Raw genomic sequence first — 19,250 nt, 5'->3', positions numbered from 1 at the left:
AAAAGTTTTGTAAAAGGATGTCAGTGCAGACTCTGCCACCTGAGAATTGTGACTATTGCATGTATGAAAAGTGCAACACTGTATAGGAAATTCACCATAAAATTATTTTAAAAGTACTGGTTGCTCAACTGAGAGCTTGGTTCCCAGGAAAGCAACAGCCAGTTTGTTGAGAACAACAATAAAACCAGCATCACTCCCTTTTGTTACACTGTTTTCTCTTAAGACCTTAGGAAAGAAACAATATCTATTGACTATTTCACGGTTTTTCTTTCTTCTGTGTGTAATGAAATGCCATTGCAAGAAAGAAGAAATGAATATTCTGCTACTATCCATGTCCCAATTTCTGCACTTTTCAGCTAAGAAAAACTCCCATTGATTTTTACCCTTGTAAAGGGTCTTCTAATGCCAGGATAGTATCTTGGCCCATTTATATACATTCACACCTCACTAAACTTATGCTCATTGCTCAATTACTCCTAGTTGGCTCTTAGTATCAGTGAAAACAGGGATGCAGTGGGTAAGCAGGTCTCTCTCCAGACTGTGTGACATTGGTTGGCCACCAAGCCAGGAGCTGCCTTTGCACCCAGCTGAAGTGGTGACTCTCAGGTGCTCCAGAGAAGTAGGACACGTGTAGGACTTGGCACTTCTCTCCAGCTCCAGCAGAACAGATCAGACTGCTCGGATCTGCACTGGAGGGCCAGCCTGACACTGAGCCAGCTCGTGTCTGGGACCAAAAAGGGAAGTCAAGGGAAATCAATCTGGCTGCTGCCTTCAGGTGTTTGCCTCTGGCCTTCATCACTCCACAATCCCTTTAGGAGTTCCTGGAGAAAACACCTACGTGGCTCTTAGGAAACTTAGGTGTTTCCCCTTTTTTAACAGGAAGTTTGTCTAAAAAAAAGATATGTTAGGAATGAGACCTGCTTATTTGTATTCAGAGTCATATATGATTGTTTCACCTGGTAAAACCTATTTTTTCCTCTATTTTGTTTTAGTGACCTTGTGAAATGTAGTCTAGCTTGCCAAAAGAAAATCTTTATAATAGATGTTAGAGTCAGTAAAAAGGGTTTGGCCTCCACATCATGCCTGATTTGAAGGGTTCACATTAGAAAATTCCATCTTTATAACTGAGTTAAATTAGCCTTATACTTTTGGAGACAGTAAACAAAGATCTGTTGTATTCTAACATTTCTGTTACAACCACAAGATGAGGACAAAAACTACGATGATGAATATGGAAGTAACCTAGAAGACAAGTGAGCTATGATGTTTGATTTCAGACATGTAAAATTATGGACTGCTGTCTGTAGTCAAGCTCCTCAAGATTAAAGTTTATAAGAAAGTGTTTTATCTTATCTATCAAATAATATATTTCTCTCACACACAACTTCCAAAAGTGGACAGATCTCAGTAAAAGGAGCAATTATGTCATGTTAGTGCATGAAACTGGTTGCCTGTGAGAAGCACTCTAAGAAAATTAATTTTGTGTATGTTGTAAGAAAAAATCTCTCAGCTCTGATTTTGCTACCACAGTGGTTCTCTGTATGTTTTCTTACAAAAACTTTATGTGCTACATTTCTTACAATCTGGCCTCATATTAAAATGACAAGATACACCGATAGAAAAAAAAATGTTTTCATTGCTAACATATGTTATTGGAAGTTCATTCAGTTATTTTTAATCATTAAACCACTACCCAGTCATTTATCTTCATTTTAAACTTGCAGCACCATTGCCTTCTACCCTGGAATCTGTTGCAGGCATAGGGAGATTAATAAGGACCACAAAAGCCACTGACCATATCTGGATCAGCAGCAGTGGTAGCACATTCTTCCTCAGATCAAGTCATCCTTATAGCTGTGGATGGTGCGATGTACTCCTGACACAAGAATATGGGGTGATCCATACATGAACTGGAAGTTCTGGCAGACTTTTAAGCATCAAAGTTTTTAGGTATCAGTTGATCACTGCCAGCTGTGAACCAGGAATCAGATGTTCCTTTCAGATGTTACACTGGAGATCCCCTGGGACCTTCCTTCTGAACTACAAAGCTCCAAATCTCCAACTCCACTGGCAAGCACCAAGCTCTCACAGAGCTGTGGAGCGCAGCCCTCGGTGCCCAGGGCCTGATCTTTTCTCACCTCAGGGATTCCCGGTGTTTGACTAGTTCACATTGAGTCCTACCCAGGGCTCATTTGTGGCTGGAATGCATTCGTTTAGCTTTACACCAAAGGGAACTATTTCATGCACTCCAGCACCACTCCACACTCTGAATTACAGCGCTGTTAGCAGAGATGATGACAGCATTTACTTCAAAACTGCATCTCTGATCCAAACTAAAACACTTCAGTGCCCCAAGGCTCATGAAGCAGTCTGTGTGGAACAACAAACGAAAATGAGATGCCTGATTTTTATGCACCGCAATGCCTTAAATTCTGCTATCTGTCTGTGCAGATCTTTCTAGGGTATATATTCTTAAAGAAGAAATATTCTTTTGGTTGCAATACTCAACCATTGCTGAATTCTGCAGCATGTTATGTCCATTGGGCTTCATAAAATTTTTCTAATTTAAATAACCATTGAAGCATACCAAGAAAATGGGAATCGAGTTCAAGCATCTATAACTTGCAGAGCTCACATTTTGCCGTGATGCATCTGATATTCGATGTCGGCTGGAAAGCGGCTTTTACTTTAAAACTGTTATTATGTGTGAGCAAAGCTAAAAGGTGAAAGCCTTACAGGCGCCAGCCACGGATTCTGAAAGCCCAGATGAGAGTTTTGTAAAAAAGGATGGAGAAACGCTTAAGGGCTGGAGGCATTTTCACCGGAGACACTGAATTTTAACATCCCCAGCCGCTCTCCTTCTCTCCGCCCCTCCAGCACAAGCAGCAGCAGCTCCTCCGGCGCTTCTCCCACCTCCCCGCCCCGCAGCCGGTGACAAACGGCTCTGAGCGCCGGAGGCGGGGACCGGCTCCCATGCCAAAAAAAGAAATTAAAAAAATAAAAAGAGGAAGCCCATCCGTTCCGCGGAATCCCCCGCACGAAAAGCCCCCTGCCCCCTCCCCGCTATCGAGGGACACATCCCTACAGCCGTGCCCTGCTGCTGGGGGCTGGCCCCCGCCCCTCCCCCTGCGCAGGTGTTCCCCCGTCCCCCATGACCGGGCCTGTCTCCGGGACCGCCCGATGCGACCCCCGGAACCGCGGCCGCGCCACCCCCCGCGCCCGCTGCGCGGCAGCTGCGCCTCAACCAAGCCGGCCTCGGCCGGGGCGGTGACGCGGGGCGGTGCTGGGGGCGGGGAGACTGAGCCATGGCGAGCTGCTATTGGCCGAGGCGAGAGTAGGCGTGGCCTGTAACACCTCCATCCTCTGCTATTGGTGAACGGAGACGTCAGTGCGGGTCGGGGGCGTGCCCTGCGGCCAGCGGGGTGGGCTGGGCTGAGCGCGGCGGGCGGGGGAGCGCAGCGAGGGGGCGGCGGCGGGTGGGGAAGCGCCCGCGGGTGCACCGAGAGCAGCGGCGGCGCCGGAGCGCAGGTAGGGGAGCCGCGCTGAGGGATCTCCCCGTGCCCCCGCCGCCCTCACCTGTCACCGCCCGGCTGCCGGGCTCCTGCCGCTGCTGCGGCGAGGCAACCCCGCGCCTCACCCCCTTCCCTCGGCTCCCCGTCCGTCCCCTCTCCTCCTCGGCCAGCCGCGATTTCCCAGCCGCGGCTGGCGGCCGCCTGCCGCCCTCCTCCCATCCCGCTGGGGCCGGTCGGTGTCTGCGCCCGGCTCCGCTCCCAGCCCAGGTGCGCCCGAGGGGCCGGGAAGGGCCTGGGGGCGAGGCTGCGGTGCCCGGCGGGGTCCGTGGGGCGCGGGGTACGCGGCCGCCCCTCTCGGGAGGGGGCAGAGCTGGCGGGCGCGGCCCTCGCTCGGTCCCGCCGGCAGTGCCGCGGGTGCGGGGAGCGCCGCCCGTGGGATTCCGCCCGCGGGATTCCGCCCGTGTTCATCGTCTTGACGAGCTCTCCCCGCTTCCTCCCCGATACCGTCTTCCGTCGCACTGGAAGCGCTTAGGGCTTTTTCTAAAAAAGATGCTCTTTAGGTTTTTGTGATTTGCGGGAGGCACTGTTTCGCTGTTGGGTGGATTTAGGGTTTTTTTGTGTGTGGTTTTGGGATTTTTTGTTTTGTTTTATTTTATTTTTTTAATCAGTCACCCTGTTGCTGGGCTTATGCATTGTCGGTGCCAGTTGTGAAGAAAGGTACCAGTTGTGCCGAGGTAGGCAGGTGGTGATGGAGAGCATCGGAGGGGACAACACCCAGGAGAGAGGGAAGGCTGCTCCTCACCTCTTGCCGCTAGGAAGATGAGGGATGCCGGGATTCCCGTCGCTGGGCTCTTCCTTGCTTCTGCTCTCCGCTTTCATCTTTTTATATTGGCGGGTGAGCAGGGAAACCTCGCTTGCTGTCCTTGGAGCATACGGAAGGCGAAAGGATTTTTTTCAAGCAGGGTTTTGTATGTCTGCAGCAATGCCTGTTCTAGGGCTGGAGGAGCAAGAAGCTGAGCTCCTATTCGGTTCTCTCTGTGAACGTGAGGGCTCTGCACGCTGTTGCTGATGCTGAACTACTCCAGCCTTGCTCGCAGAGATCCTCCTCCCGTCTGCAGCGTGCGGAGCCGAGCATGGCTGCGGCAGGTAGCTGCGAGAGGCAGCAACAGCCTGCCACTGCCATGCTGAAATTAGTAATGATTGTGCATATTCCTGGTGCTGTGCCTCGGGCGAGGGAAGCTATTACCTGCCTTGTACTCGGTAGGCTTGTCAGGATGGTAATACATTAGTCACGGTCACATCTAGGAGAATCATTTATTACTAATAGGTGTTTATCTAGTAAAGCTTTGCAAGGTCTCACATAAGCTGTAAGAGAATGTACAGCAGAGGAGGACTGGGAAAATCCACTGGCACGCTGGTAAACGCAGATCACAAGTGCCTCTGCAGTACTGCATGAGGGAAGTTTAAAATTGTTTCCTTAGTTTCTTTTGTTTCCCTCATGCCTCTCTCCTGTTTTTCAGAGAATTGTTAAGCACCACCAGCTTCCAGTGTAATGAAAGATCAAGTTGTATGTGGCCAGCTGATCCTGGCTCCTTGGCTAGTGCAATCTACAAGTCCTACGTTATTTTACTATCTATGTGTACACTTAACTATTTAGTTCCCAGATGCGGTGTGTGTGGCAATTTAGCATTTCAGATTGTCTTTTGGGTTGTGATCATTAAGATTGTTCTTGTCTTAGCTTGTGTGCTTTTAACAGCAAAAATATCTGCAGCTGGTGAAAAAAAAAGCAAGCATTTTATAAAATACATGTGTGTGTAGTAGAAGCATGAAGTACCATTTTTAATAGGTGGATTGAATAAGAAAAGTATTGGCCTTTTCTATTGTGCAGACTTAAATACTACCTCTGGTTGTGTGGGTGTTGAGAATTTCTCTCATTTTGCTCATCTGGCAATGGGAAAGAAAATCTCCCCCTTTGTACTTCTGGCAAGATGTTCTTCAAGGAGACATCTCTTGCCTCAAGAAGCCTCTACATCAAATAACTCTGAGGAATATGGCCTTGTTTCCCAGTGGTTACCTAAAACTGTAGTATTTAGATAATGACAGAATTGTGTGAAAATCTTGGTTGCCTTGATTTAACTCCTTAGATTTTTCTAGCATGCAGAAGAACTGGATGGCACATTATAACTGGTGAAAGACCGTATTTTATAGGAGCAGGGAAAGATATAAAGCTGTAGAAATCAAACCTTGTAAGGAGCAAATGCTATACAATGTTTTAGGTATTTTAGAATTAACTTCAGTGGGTGTTGGGCTTGCCATTACCTGCTGTTGAAAGAAATTATTTTTGAAAATACACATGTAAAAATATTTGCATTATGCTAATTTTTTAACTTAATGTGGACATTTTAGTGAATCTCATATATAATCCATGGTTAGTTTATATAAAAGTTTTTTTTAACATTTTAGATTGGAATTTTATGGAAGCTGAAACTTGATATTGTTTTGATTCCTTTTGTCTGACTTTAAAATGAGAATTACAATAAACCTGGTCATGTTGCTGATGTGCCCTGGCTTAGTTTTAGTTGAAACAAAGAAATTGCAGATCCTTTTTAATGTTCTCATAGATCCTATCAGTTTATTTTAATAATAATGGAGGAATAAATAGACTTGGAGATTTAAGTACTGAAATGCATACTCTATCTGTATGTTCCTAACAAAACCCTTGAGATTATACATTTCATAAACCTTCTTTATCAGTGAAGCAGCAGCTACAGGGAAGTGTAAAAAGCTGCATGATCAGTATAAAGACAGCCTCTTTATAAAATAGAGGTTTGGGTTAGTTTGGTGGAAGCATGATTAGTACAGAGACAGCCTCTTTATAAAATAGAGGTTTGGATTAGTTTGATGGAAGCTGTTATTGGAGCACTTATCTAAGTAACATCATGTTCCAGTATTTAAAGTGTGGCTACAAAGAGGATGGAGACTCCCTTTTGCAAGGAGTCCTATGGAAAAGATGAGAGATGATGGGTACCAGTCATTCCTGGGGATATTCCAGTGGCACATGAGAGGAACATTTTTCACAATAGGAGCAATCAGCTGAAGGAATAACCAGTCTTCCCAGGAAACTGTTGGTTTCCCCAGCACTGAATACATGCAAGACCCAGCTGGAGAGGGTCCTGGGCCATCTTGTCTAGATTTTGCTTTTTCCAGGAAAGGCTGGGCCAAATGGTCCTTGGGGTCCCTTCCAACCTGGTATTCTGTGACCTGTAGTGCCAGGCTGGCCTTACAGTAGCTGTGGCTCTTTCTGTTGCTGTGTGCAGCAAGACCATGAGTGGGAGGGGAGCTAAGACTGGAAGTACAAGGTAGAATAACAGAATAATTTCTGTGAGCAGAAAACACCCTCTCTGTATATATTGAAAAATCAGTTCAGTGCTGCTGTAAAAATAACTATTTGTGATACAGACTATATATGGAAACTCTTGAGAACTGCTCACATGTAAGCAAGCACTGGCTTTCACTCTCTCTCAAACATTTAACAGCAGTAGGAATCTGGACAGAAAGGACCCAACCAACAGTTTTTCCTAGGTACTGTTTAACTTCTGACTAGGATATGAGTTTTTATTTATGAAATCCTTTTTTGGTTATATGCTTATTGTGTGTGAAGAATGAACATGGGTCATGAAACAGTAATGAGAGAGAACTGCCCTGGAAATGTGTTGACATGGAGGATAAATGTGTCATTGTGAACTGGGTGCTCATCATGTGAAAGGAACAAGAATGCCTTAAATTTGTCATAATTTCTATTTGAGAATTTTAAAGAATTTACTATTACCCATGAGCTAAAACTATAAACTCTAGATTATTATCTTGATTTTTACTTCAGAACATTTTAATGTTATTTCTAACATGAAAATGATGAGTGTTTGTAATGTAATGAATAATAGACTTCATTTCATTTGGTTCTAAATTCTGTATTTTAACTCTGATACTTTGATATCTAGATTAAGATTTGTTTGTGAATGGTTATAACAGCTTTCTGCAACAGAAGCAGTAAGCATTAATTTTATAATATAAATTAAAACAAACATTAAAACAGTATGTAAATGGAGGAAATCAGTGTTACAACATCAGTCCTATTGCTGAGTCTGTGCAGTTTCATAATGTTAAATGTGGATTAAGGAAAAATGTTACAGTTATGAATGTTCACAAGACCAATGTATTCAGCTTTTAACTCTTTTTTAAATTTAGAACATGGTAATACATTTCTTTGTCACTGTTAATGAAGACATTTTAGCATGCCAGAAATAGTTGTGTTAAATAGCTTGACTAAGTTACAAAGAAAGAACAAAATAAATATAAAAGGTGCTGCATGTCTTAAACTGTGTTGCTATAGAAATATTGCATTTTTTTTTCCTCCCTTCTCTGAAGCAACTGTGAGAATTTCATTGGAAATAGATTAGCTTTAGAGAACTTCCATGCCTGTTTCCTTTAGGCAAAGTAACTTTCAGAAATGAATGTATGGGCCCTCAAGTTGTGTTCCTCTTCTCAGTCATGTGAAGTTTGAGACGTAAGTTACATTTAACTGAGGTGGAGTAAAAATATTCTATTTCTGTCTTTTAAAATGAGGAAAGTGCATGTGGAATAGCTATAGTTGTTATATGATGACTTTGTTATACTGAATTGTTAGATCCCTGGAAGCTTTTAATTCTAGCTTTTGTGTAATTCGATTTATTTTTCTAACATCACTTAAGCAGAGATGTTTGTGTGTTCCAGCCTGGCTTCAAATCTGAATTCTTAATGCAGCCTTTTAGTGTTGGAATTGCCTTCTAGTGTCTTGAAATTCAGTTATTTATTTATAATAATAAAATAACTTAATTTAACACTGACACTTATTTGGAGAAAAGAATATAATCTTATCGTGATGATGTAGTTGGCACTTACAAGAAATACTTGCCTGGCAATATTATTAAAAAAAAATAAAAGGACGGGAGAGAAAAATTCAAAGCGTGAATCAGTTTTTAACTGAATCTTCAGTATGCCAGCCACATAGAGCTCCATTGTTTTGGTAAATTGTATCACTGTCTCTGTTCATGTGTTCTTACAGATGACTGTAGTAGTACAGATGCTGATGGTAACACATTGCTGTACTCAGCTGAAGGAAGGGGAGCATGTGGCTCAAGGTTCAGTGGAATAAAATATTTATTCAGCTATTAAGTATTAAAAAATCTTTCTTGGAGCTCAAGTATGAAACCAAAACTTTTTTCATTCCTTTCTCCTCTTCATAATTAGGTGTCACTGTTTAAAAGTCATCCTGTGTTGTAGGAACTGTACATTTCATAGTGAATTTGGAGAAACAGATTACACTTAATATGATTTCTGTGTAAAAGTATGTTTTGACTGACTTCATCCTCACATTCAGAGATCCTAAAATTGATTTTTTTTTAGTCCTTACTAAATTAATGATTCTCTGGGATTGCTATCTGGTGTAGAAACATCCAAAGTTTTTCTGTGTGTTTAGTTTGCTTTGAGTTAGTGCATATGAAGTGAGCTGTAAAGTTCTCAGCTGTGAAGTCCCACTTTACATGCAAAGTAAGTGAATGTACATCACTGAGGGCTTTTCAGTCTCATCACTTCCTGACTCTGAGAGGGTAGATCCTTCTGTTTGGCCTGTATGTGGTATTCTGGGTGATATTTTAACTTGTTAAACCAATCTGATTTCATGGCTGCAAAGTAACTGCCAGCTTTTTAAGCTTTGTACTAGCAAGTGGGACTTTGTACTTCTCTGTATTTGTTTTTAAAGCACAGAATATTTTGAATTTAGCTTGATAGCACAGTAAATTTTTGTTTATAAGCTTTCTACTTGCTGCTATATTTCCTAATCTTAAGAAGGTCATATTTCTTTTTTGCGTGTTTTTAATGTAATTCACTTGTCAAAAGCTCCCAGTGTTTGCCTCAGCATACACCAGCACTGTGCTGGTGTAGAGCAGAAGGTCCAGTGTGCCCTGAGTGTTGGGGGCTCACGATGCTTGGGTTTGTGTGCTGCTCTTCTCTCCTCTCTCTTCTCATCTGGATGCATTTCTAGGTGATGGTGAAGAGGATGGTGTTCTGGTGGGAGATCTCTAGTAGACAACAGAAGTCTGCTGGAAGGATTTGAGTATTACCTTCTGCTGGCTCCTACTCTTACCAGGCACACTAAGATTTGTTGTGTCTTGCATGTTGCAGCATATCGTGTTAATTGCAGGTTAACACAGGCATTTTCAGTGAATTAATGTAGTGTAGTTTGGTCATTCTGCTTCTTTCAAGATGGTGAGAGTGGGGTTTTTTTGTTTGTTTGCTTTGTTTTTGGCATTGGTTGTTTTTGTGTTTGTTTTTAGGCTGCATTTTTAGCTGTTACCTGAAATATTAATAGCAAGACCGAGGTGCATGGAAGGTGGGGGTATGTTGTAGTTAGCTGTTGCTAGAGCTCTTCTTGTCAGACCTATTACACTTGTTCTAAATTCCTGTTAACCTCTTGTATTCAATAAAACTTTCCAGTAGCTAAAAACAAATTGCAGGAAAAGTTTCCTTTCCGGTTTTTGATTTTGAACATTTGGCAGCATTTTGTTTATTCCCTGGAGTCACTTAAACCCTCTACAAATATTTGTGCACATGGTGAGTTCAGCATGTATTTGACTTTAGTTGCATTGCTTATAAAGGAGTCTATGCAGGATTAAGGCCCATCTGACTTTATGACCCCTTTCAGAGGTGAAGAAATCTTAAAGTTGTCAAAACATATAGCATCTTATATAGGATATGGAACAGGTTTCAACGTATCTTAATTGATATTTTGAATTGATGTTGTTCAAAATAGTTGGTAGGCATACTGGAAGCTCTTCAATGTTTCCTGTGTTGTGTAAATATAAATGTAATGATGAGCAGGAGATGGGCATAGGTTTATAATACATTGAGACAAGTTTGCTTTTAATGTTATGTACCATTTGAGATGAAAAATGGTTTGTTATGTTTATGGGTTATTTATAGATAGTATTATTCATCCAAAAGTTAAAGCTGTTTGTTAGTCAAAAACTAGGCAATTGTCATAGCAGTGACAGTAGCTGTTACTGATTTTCAGTTGTGAACCTCAGAACGTACACTACTTTTGATTGTAACCTTTTTATATTGCAAGATGGGTGTTTACTGAAATGAGGCTGTATCTATTAATAAATATAGAATACTCCCTCTCTAACTTTCTACTGCTGTTTTTACTAGAATTGCGTAGGGTATTTTGAAGTGATAATTAACATCAGTGATGGAAAAGGGCCCTCAGGAGGTTTTCGAGGTAGACCTTCTGCTCAAAAGTGGTGTTTTCCTAGAAGTATGTTTATTCCTAAAATGTCAGTAGGAGGAAGTTGTGTAAAACTAAATTATTCTTCTTTTTCTGGGGAACGAACACACTTCCCTCTCAGCTCATGGTAAGGACACTTGCAATATTTTCTTTTGAGCACTTGAAAAGAGAATTCTAACTAAAACAAAGCTAATGTCTTCAGTGCAAGCAGACTTTTCCCCCTCCCTTTTCTCTTGGCTCTGATCTGCCTCTATGCTTGTTTCTACTCTTGATCTACAGCATCCACAATGTTGCCATCAGGTTGTTTGCTTAACCTCTGCAAAAATGCTTCCAAGTCTTCCTTGCCTTGCATGTTGGACAAGGATGGAGTATTCCCAAATCCACCACTCCAGACGTGTACACATAGTGTGCTCTTATCTACCTGCACCTATAAGCTTTTTCAAAAACCCAAAGAAACCCCCAACTCCCCTCACCTTAACTAATCCTTTTATGAAAACACCTACAGGAATCTATGCTGGCTTCAGAAGTTTCATGCTTTAAAACTTCAGTCTACCTTATGGACCTCTTCACACTTTCCTGATCCATCTGTTCATCTAGCACAGCTTCTTCTCTATCCCTTCACACAACCTTAGGCTGTTGAGATGCAAGACGCCTTTGCAGATCCTTTAATTGGTAGTAGTCTTTATTTTTACTTCTCTACTTCTTTTCCTATTTCTTGAAAAACAACCCCACCCCCAAAGAAATTTAAAAAAAGAAAAAAAATGAACCTGAAAATGAAACCACCGCAAAAGCTCATGCTTTTTTCCTCCTTTCCTTGCTGGCATTATTACTACAAAGGATGTTTCAAATGACATGCATTATAATGTTTTTATGCAACCATTCTTTTTCTCCTTAACTGTGAAATCTTGTTTATGTACAGCTTGTGTTTAAAGGCAGTTATTTCTGGAGCACTGTGGCTGTACATCGTGATGTACAGTCAGGAATGTGTTGCTCTGCTAAGTCTACAGACTAAAGCTACTACTTTATGCTGTATAGCCTATTATAAAACAGAAAACTTTGAAGTGGGGAGTGGCTAGTGCTGATGAAATGCTTTGTGGAACAGGTGGGACTTCAAAGTTTTATTTTAGTTTGAGGGAAGGTTGCTTATGCAATTGTTCCATCTGTCCATCCATCTGTCCATCCATCTGTCCATTAGCCTGTCCTCCCACCCTGCCAGTAACTCCTGAACTGCTTGCCCAATTCCCAGTCAACTCTGGCAGAGGGGCCATGTTCTGCAGGCCTGTTGCATGCATATTCAGGTCTGACAGAAACAGGCAGGTGCTTAGAGAAAAGGGGAACCCCAGTCTGTGTGTGTGTGGCTGGCCTGTAATAATAACCACCATGGCATCTGCTGCCTTCTGCTGGGCCAGTGTGCACAGGGAAGGTCAGATGGAAAGTGGGAGAGCCACGGTGCTGCTGCAGTAGGTGACTGCATGTGCATGGTGGGAGGGAAGTTACAGGGGTGATAATTTGGGGGTGTTGCTGTGGTGGAAGCAAGGGTACTCTCATGGATGGTCGTGGGACCCAGAGTTACTGTGGGAGACCTGTTTGATGGTCTAACCTAGGTTTGTAAAGAATTTCCTGTCTTTAAGGGAATTGGGGAAAGAGCTGCCGGGCTTAGACCCATCATCAAGAGCAAGGAGGAATAGGTGGCATAGAAATAATCATCTGATGTATGTGGGTAAGAGGAGGTGCATATCCTGTAAAGTCACTGACAAAAACATGAACTTGATGAAGGAAGAAGACTGTCAGCCAGCCAGGAGGAACTTCAAACATAGAACCTCATACATAGAAATGAGTGGGATTAGAGAGAAATGAGGTGCCGTAGCACATCAAATCAAATTGAAATAATTGAAATATTTCTTGAAAAAATTTGAGAGCTCAAATGTTTTTTTTCAGCTTAAGATTTAAAGAAATCTTTAGCTTCAGTATAGCAAATATGTTGCTTGACTCTCTTTAAAATCTTTACTACTGTTATAAATAAAAACAGATTTCAGTATGAAGGTGACAGTGTGGGATGCCCACAATAATAGTAACAAAACAGTATTTTCAGAAGGTGAACTGTGACTATGCTTTTCCCAAACAAATAGCTATTCCTGTCATTTGGAGATCATTAAATCTGTTTCAGTAAATTCTATACTCATTGACGTTTTAGTTGCCTAAAGCTCTGTGAGTGAACAACATATCTGCAGACAAAAAAAAAAATGACACGACCTTCCATCTATTAACCTAGTTGTTTTTCAGTTGCTTCTGCTGACTCAATAATATTATGTGATGTAACTCACAGGAAAAAAAAATCAATGAATATTTGTAATTAATGTGTTCGGAACTTAAGATTGTTTTAACTATAAGTTTGGATGCTTGGAGATTTTTTTTTTCCTGAGATAAATCACATTTGCTTATACAAATCAGTGTAAAACAGTGATTAAAATTGTATTGCAAATAATATGTATGGATGAGGGGAGATAGGAAGATATTTGTATTAAGGTCAGAGTCTGCCCGCCTCTGATCATACTGAACAGCCCTGGGAGCCTTGGAGGCCAATCCTGTATTTTTCCATACCAGTAAAATGGGTGACCTTTTGTTTGACTGTTCCAGTTATAGTCACTTAAAATAACATTTGAGCTATTGTTGGCTCTTTCACTGAGAATGGAAGGCAGATCAGGCTTGTTATCTTGCTGCTCTTCAAAGAAATTAAGCAAGACGAAGTATGCTGTCCTTAAAGAATTAGTCTACATAAAGTTTTAGTGCTAGTGCTAGTGAGAAGAGATTGTGCAGTTATTGAAAAAATAAACAAACTGTTTACACTAGCAAATTTACTTTCCCACTTTAAAGTCGATGGGTAATTGTAAAAAACCCTAATTCTTACACCTAGTTCTTATTTTTAATAACTCAGTTTTAAAAATAATTTATTAATAACAGTTGTAACTTTCACTTTGTGACTGTCAAAGTATATGGGATTTTTTCTTGCTCACTTTCTGATATTTTAATGACTTTTGAAATCTCTTTGTAATTTGTGAGGTGCAGAAATAGTTACAACATATCAGTTCCCACCAAATGGCCTGAATTGCCAAGTCCCATGCACTTCTAGCAATCTAAAACCATTCACATCCCCAAATATTTGGGGAATAACTTCTAATATTGAATATACAAGGTTGATGGTGCAGGGCAGGGAAGTAACATTACGAATGCATGAAAATAAGAATGTGTTTTACATGGTTGAATCTCAAAGGTAAGGGCTGTATGATGGGACCCCAGCTTAATTCTGGAAGTTGCTGTACAGATGAATGACTGGACCACTTCTACTTTCTGCAACCTGTTGTGAATGTAGCTAATAGCTAGAAAGGAAAACATTGTATATTTCTTCCTCTTTAAGCTGGTTTTGCATACAGCGCTGAGAATGAAGTAGTGGAAGCTGGGTTGCAGTAGTGAAATGGAAGCAAGGATGAAATTGAGACTCTTCTGTTGAGCATATTTGAGATTTTTCATCTGCTCTGGAGCCCTGACATTGAGAGAGCCATGTGTTGGGTGATCAGGCAGACTGTGTGCCCTATTCTGTGATTGAGGAGGGTCTGGAACAGGGCTGTGGGGAGAAGCTGCCCTTATCCCTGTGGATAAGGCTCCCACTGGCCTGGAGTGTTCCTGCTCGAGGTGGAACACCAGGTGAGCTGTCCTGCTCAAGTGTGGCATTGTACTGTGGGTAGCAGTCTTTGAGCTGTGTTGCTAATGTTAGAGAGGATATGTTGTACTAAAGATTTAAATTGGGGAGCTGCAGATTCAGTTTGATGCTTAAAGTGTGGGATTTGACAGCTTGGTATGTAGCATATATATTTTTGCAATGTTAATTTACATTTTTTTAAATCACTTCATGGCTCATTCATATTGCTTGGGATGAAAAGGCAGTCCACCTGTGAAGCTGAAATAATTGGATCTTATTTGAGGTGCAATGATAGATAAAGATTAAAATGGACCTCTAGGATCAATTACATTTATGTGATGCATGGTAAATTTTTTCCTAACTTCCTTTTCCTTCTCTAATAGACTTTGTCATTTTATTGATGAACTGCAGGACAGATTAAATTACATATGGCTGACTGTGGTGGTGAGGTTCTCTGCTGTAAATCAGAATTCTGAACGTGATGTGAATTGTTTAATGTCTGCAAATGCCTGGTAGTTACATAGAACAGATTTTTGGCACCGTACCACAGCAGAAATGACATCATAGTATGCCTTAACCTGAAGTTTCAATCTGGAAGGAAAATAATGAAAGCTGAGATCTTTTTCAAGGTTTGATAACCCTGCTTTTGTCCAGTTACATGTTGCAAGCAAAAGGACAAGGATGTTACTGCAGTGTAGTGTGTGCTGGCATTTAGGTTCTGTAGGGTTACTGGTGAAACAGTAAATGATGCTGTAAGTAAGTATCTGTAAGCTAGATCATGTCCTATGATGTATGCTTTAAGACTGATTTTATGAATACAAAAATCTACAAAATACACCGTTAATGCTCTTCAATTTGATTATAAATCAAGCTATTAAATTGTTCGTTACAAAAATCAGATTATTTTAAATTACAGAATGCCTTAATGGAATATTTAAGTTACAAATAATACCATGCTAAGAGGTTATTTTCTCCTGGTAATTTTTTTTTGGTTTTTTTGCTTGGTCTTTGTTGTTATTGTTTTTTAAAAACACCTCCAGAGTACACGAGCTGAAGAGAAATTGTCCAGAAGGTATATGGATTACTGGAACATGAAGAATTGTTTTTAAATAGTGCTCAAGAAAGTAATCTGGAATATGTACATACTGAATTACTTCAATTTGATAAGTCTTTTTCCATTTTCTTTGATTAGATGAAGACAAGTAGACATTCTCTTTAAAATATTGTTCCTTAACAATACAGAATAAAGTAATGGATGTTGTGTTTATCACTTTTATTATAACTCAAGACGCTTTCTAATAATTCCATCTGAGGAAAACAATACTGCCATTTAATTAGAAGCAAAAAGAACAGAAGAGGAGAAACAACTCAAACTAATCTAAAAAATAAGAGATGAAAGCAGGGGTTGATCAATTGCACTGCAGTACCTAAGAGAAATAATGTAATGCTTCTGAAGGCGAAACATAAGTTTTCAAATTGATTTCAAGTTAGTATGTCAGTAGTGGGGGGATAGAAAACTGTGCATGTGCCAGTGCTAGCTAGCACTCCAGCTGTGACTGGAGTGCTAAAAAAAGGTGGAATATAAGTCAAGGTAGCAACTCCACTCAGTTCCAGGTAAGTTCTACGTGCAGCCATTGACTGAGGCTTACTTTGGTTCATTACTATGTTCCTAAAATACTGTGAACCCAGCATATCTGAATTGAACTCTAAACACTGTTAAACATACATCCTCATGACCCTTCCCTTTCACAACACTAGAATTACATCAAAAGAGGAGTTTGTCCTTTGGTAGTAAGAAACAGATTTAAAGTGTTGGATGAATAAGAGTTACCTGCATTTGTTCTGGGATGAAAACTGTATATTTTCTGTCACGTTTTTGAGAGTCCCTGTTTCCAAACTAGTACTCTAAGCTTTTTGTTTAAAACTCTTCTAGAATGGTGGAATAGAATACACTGCCCCTGTGCCTTCAAGGAGTTTCGGTAATAAAGCATTGTGCAACATGGTATAAATGACTGACCAGTAGCTCAGAGTTATTAAGGGGCTTCAATAAAATATATTAAATTTGCAAAGAGTGTGGAAAAAAAAAAAACCTGTGCTGTATAAGGAGTTGTGCTGAGCATGACCTGAAAATATACATTAGTTTCCATGAATGGGCTTATTTAATTGCCTTGTTCTGCATGTGTTCCTTTAAGAGATTTGTGAAAAAAGGTGGAGAAATACAAACTGGAGCAAACCTTGAGAAAACAGAAATCTGTAGCATGCTTATGCTTCTTGGTATAAACTGTGAACAATATGGGCTGTATCTGAAGTTGCTATGTGGTTTTCACCTTTGTTGCTTGGCTCTGATAAGGCTGGCACCTTTAGTCTTTTATTCCCCACTGTTCATATGCTGTTGCTTATACAATTCTAAGGTTAAAAAGTGGTCAGTTTTTTCTTTGGCACTTATTTTTAATGATTCTTTTAGTAAAGCAGTATAATAATCAAGTAGTCCTTTTGCAAAATAAACAACATAATTTCCTCCAATTATCTGGTAATGCTATTAACTATCCCTCTATTGTAAGTATTTCTCGCAGCAGAGGCACAGCTTAATGGAATCAGAGCTGAAGGATGTGAACAGCAGTAGTTTTTATCTATTCTACTTATTTCAGAAGGTTGAGGTTACGTGGAAATGAGTTTTGCTGGTGTCTATACTGAGAAGACATTTTAGATAGATTTTGCAGCTTTGTCAGTGGCATAAGATGGGATGTTCTGAGCACTCCTTGGTGTCCCTGCTCCTATCTCTGTACACAGGAAGTTACTTGGAACTCGTTAATTTTCTCCTTTTTGATAATGGAGTTCATGGTTCAGCATTTAAGAATACTGAATAGAAACGAAACCTAAAAAGTCTCCCTAGGTTGTAGACTGGTTTTAAGATAGAATAGTGAGGTATGCTGAGCTCTTTTATTCAGTGATAATTGTAATTTCTCCCTAAAGTTCCAGTAATGTCCTTCACTGTTTTGTCCATTGGTATTAAAGAAATTAAAGCTATTCAACTGCATAATGCATTTGTTCTTCTAACTGGGACACAAAACCCCACTATGATTTCAGTATTTTTCTCTTGGAGACTAAAGGCCTGGTAGTAATTAAGTCAAAATTGCATAAACTTTACATTTCTAGCTTTGCAGTTCAGTTGTACTTATGTAAAATAAAGAAAATAAAAAGCAAAGCAATAATTGATGAATGAGGTGATAGGATGTGGAAGTACCAAGAGGGGAAGCATTGAAGCATTTCTTTTGGGACTGGGGGAGGAGGATGTCTTGCTGTAGTGTAGCACATCTATAAACACACTTTAAAATACTGTAATTTAGAAACAGCAGGCTAATTTGCTTTTTCAGTGGTGGGAAATACACCTTTAATGAGATCTGCTCTTCCACTCTGTTTTGCAGACAGCCTGATCTCTGTAGTTCTTGGGTTTTCCAGCATGGATTATTCTATTTGATAGGTTTCTACAGTTCTGAAGTTTTTTGGGGGAACTTCTGCAAATGTTGTAGGAGCTTAGAGAGAGGAAGTAAAAAATTATGGTTGAAAAAAAATCCTGGTGACATATCAAGATCTACGCTTCTGTGGTTTTTTTACCAATGAAGAACTTCATGTTTAGATGCCAGCTATGTGCTATATCAAATAGAAAAAAGTCTGTCTGTACTTAATTTATGTTCATTTTCACTAGAGGAAAACAAAAGTGTGAACTCAATTCAGTCAGTTTCTGTTTCTCTGAAGTTTCAAGCCCTCTGTAACCCTGAAGTGAAGCTTACCTCTTTTAAATTTTTCCTCAAACAGCATTGCATTCTTATAAATAGTCCACTTGTATGTTAGAGAAGTACTGTGCATATGGTTTGTAAATGTAAGATGACATTAAGAGAATTCTTTTGCTTGCCACGTGGGGTTTCAATCTTTCTGGTTTTTTCTTTCTCTACCTAGTTTTATTCCTCAAAGAGGGTTTTGAAGCTTTTCAGTTGAAGTATTAAGAAAACATCTTTTGAAATTTATAGTGGACTATGTCTTATCAATTGAACAAAAGAAAGTAAAAAAGGACTGAAACTAATTAGCTAATTGTCTTTTGTTCCAGCTGATGTTCTAACACTTACCTTTAAAATGTGACTGTGTATTGCAAATATCTAAAGACTAAAAACTCTAGCCTTGGTATTTTTGTTGAAAGATGTGCCTGTGATAGCTTATCCATAATGGTGACAGTAATAAAATGAAATACTGAACTAGAACTATTCCCCAAAGTCTTATTTCCTGTCAAATATCCCTGAAAACAGAACGGTGCAAGGTGTCTATCCCAAATTAACTGAAGATGCTGATACTCAAGTGCTTGTTTCAGATGAGACAATAATGCATTGATCAGGTCCTCTGAAAGAAAGGAACATGCAGGAAATCATTAATCTCTAGAAGACTGATACCTATATGTAAAACTGACACTATTTGTTAGGCTCTGCTGGTGGGTAGGAAGTGTAGGAATTTCTACTTTGTTAGTCATCTTCTGCATATGAAAGCTCTACTGTTCTTCTGGTGCACTTCCCAGTGGTTAGCATCTTAATTAATATATGGTGGAATTAATGAGATCAGCATCAGCAGGTTTTAAAGCTTATTAATTTTTGTAAAGGTGTATGTCATAGGTGGAAATCATACACATATGAACTTGTGCTTTCTATTACTTGCCTGAGAATAAAAAGTCACT

General features: G+C 40.2%; 1 protein-coding gene across 5 annotated transcripts in view; it reads left to right on the top strand.

Annotated features, from left to right (window-relative positions):
- Positions 1-3,400: 3,400 nt before the first annotated feature.
- Positions 3,401-19,250, top strand: part of CDKL5 (cyclin dependent kinase like 5) — a 141,253-nt gene continuing 125,403 nt past the window's right edge. For 2 of the 5 annotated variants that reach the window (XM_005484328.4, XM_014265200.3), the window contains exon 1: positions 3,401-3,528. The gene's annotated coding sequence lies outside the window, so the exon portion shown is untranslated. Of the gene's footprint in view, positions 3,529-3,550; positions 3,780-4,180; positions 4,408-19,250 lie in introns of those variants that run through there. The other 3 variants (XM_074534653.1, XM_074534652.1, XM_026791850.2) reach the window with 3 other exon arrangements.

Source organism: Zonotrichia albicollis, chromosome 2 (genome assembly GCF_047830755.1).
Source record: "Zonotrichia albicollis isolate bZonAlb1 chromosome 2, bZonAlb1.hap1, whole genome shotgun sequence".
NCBI classification, from domain to species: Eukaryota; Metazoa; Chordata; class Aves; order Passeriformes; family Passerellidae; genus Zonotrichia; species Zonotrichia albicollis.
This window is presented reverse-complemented; position numbering and strand designations above follow the sequence as displayed.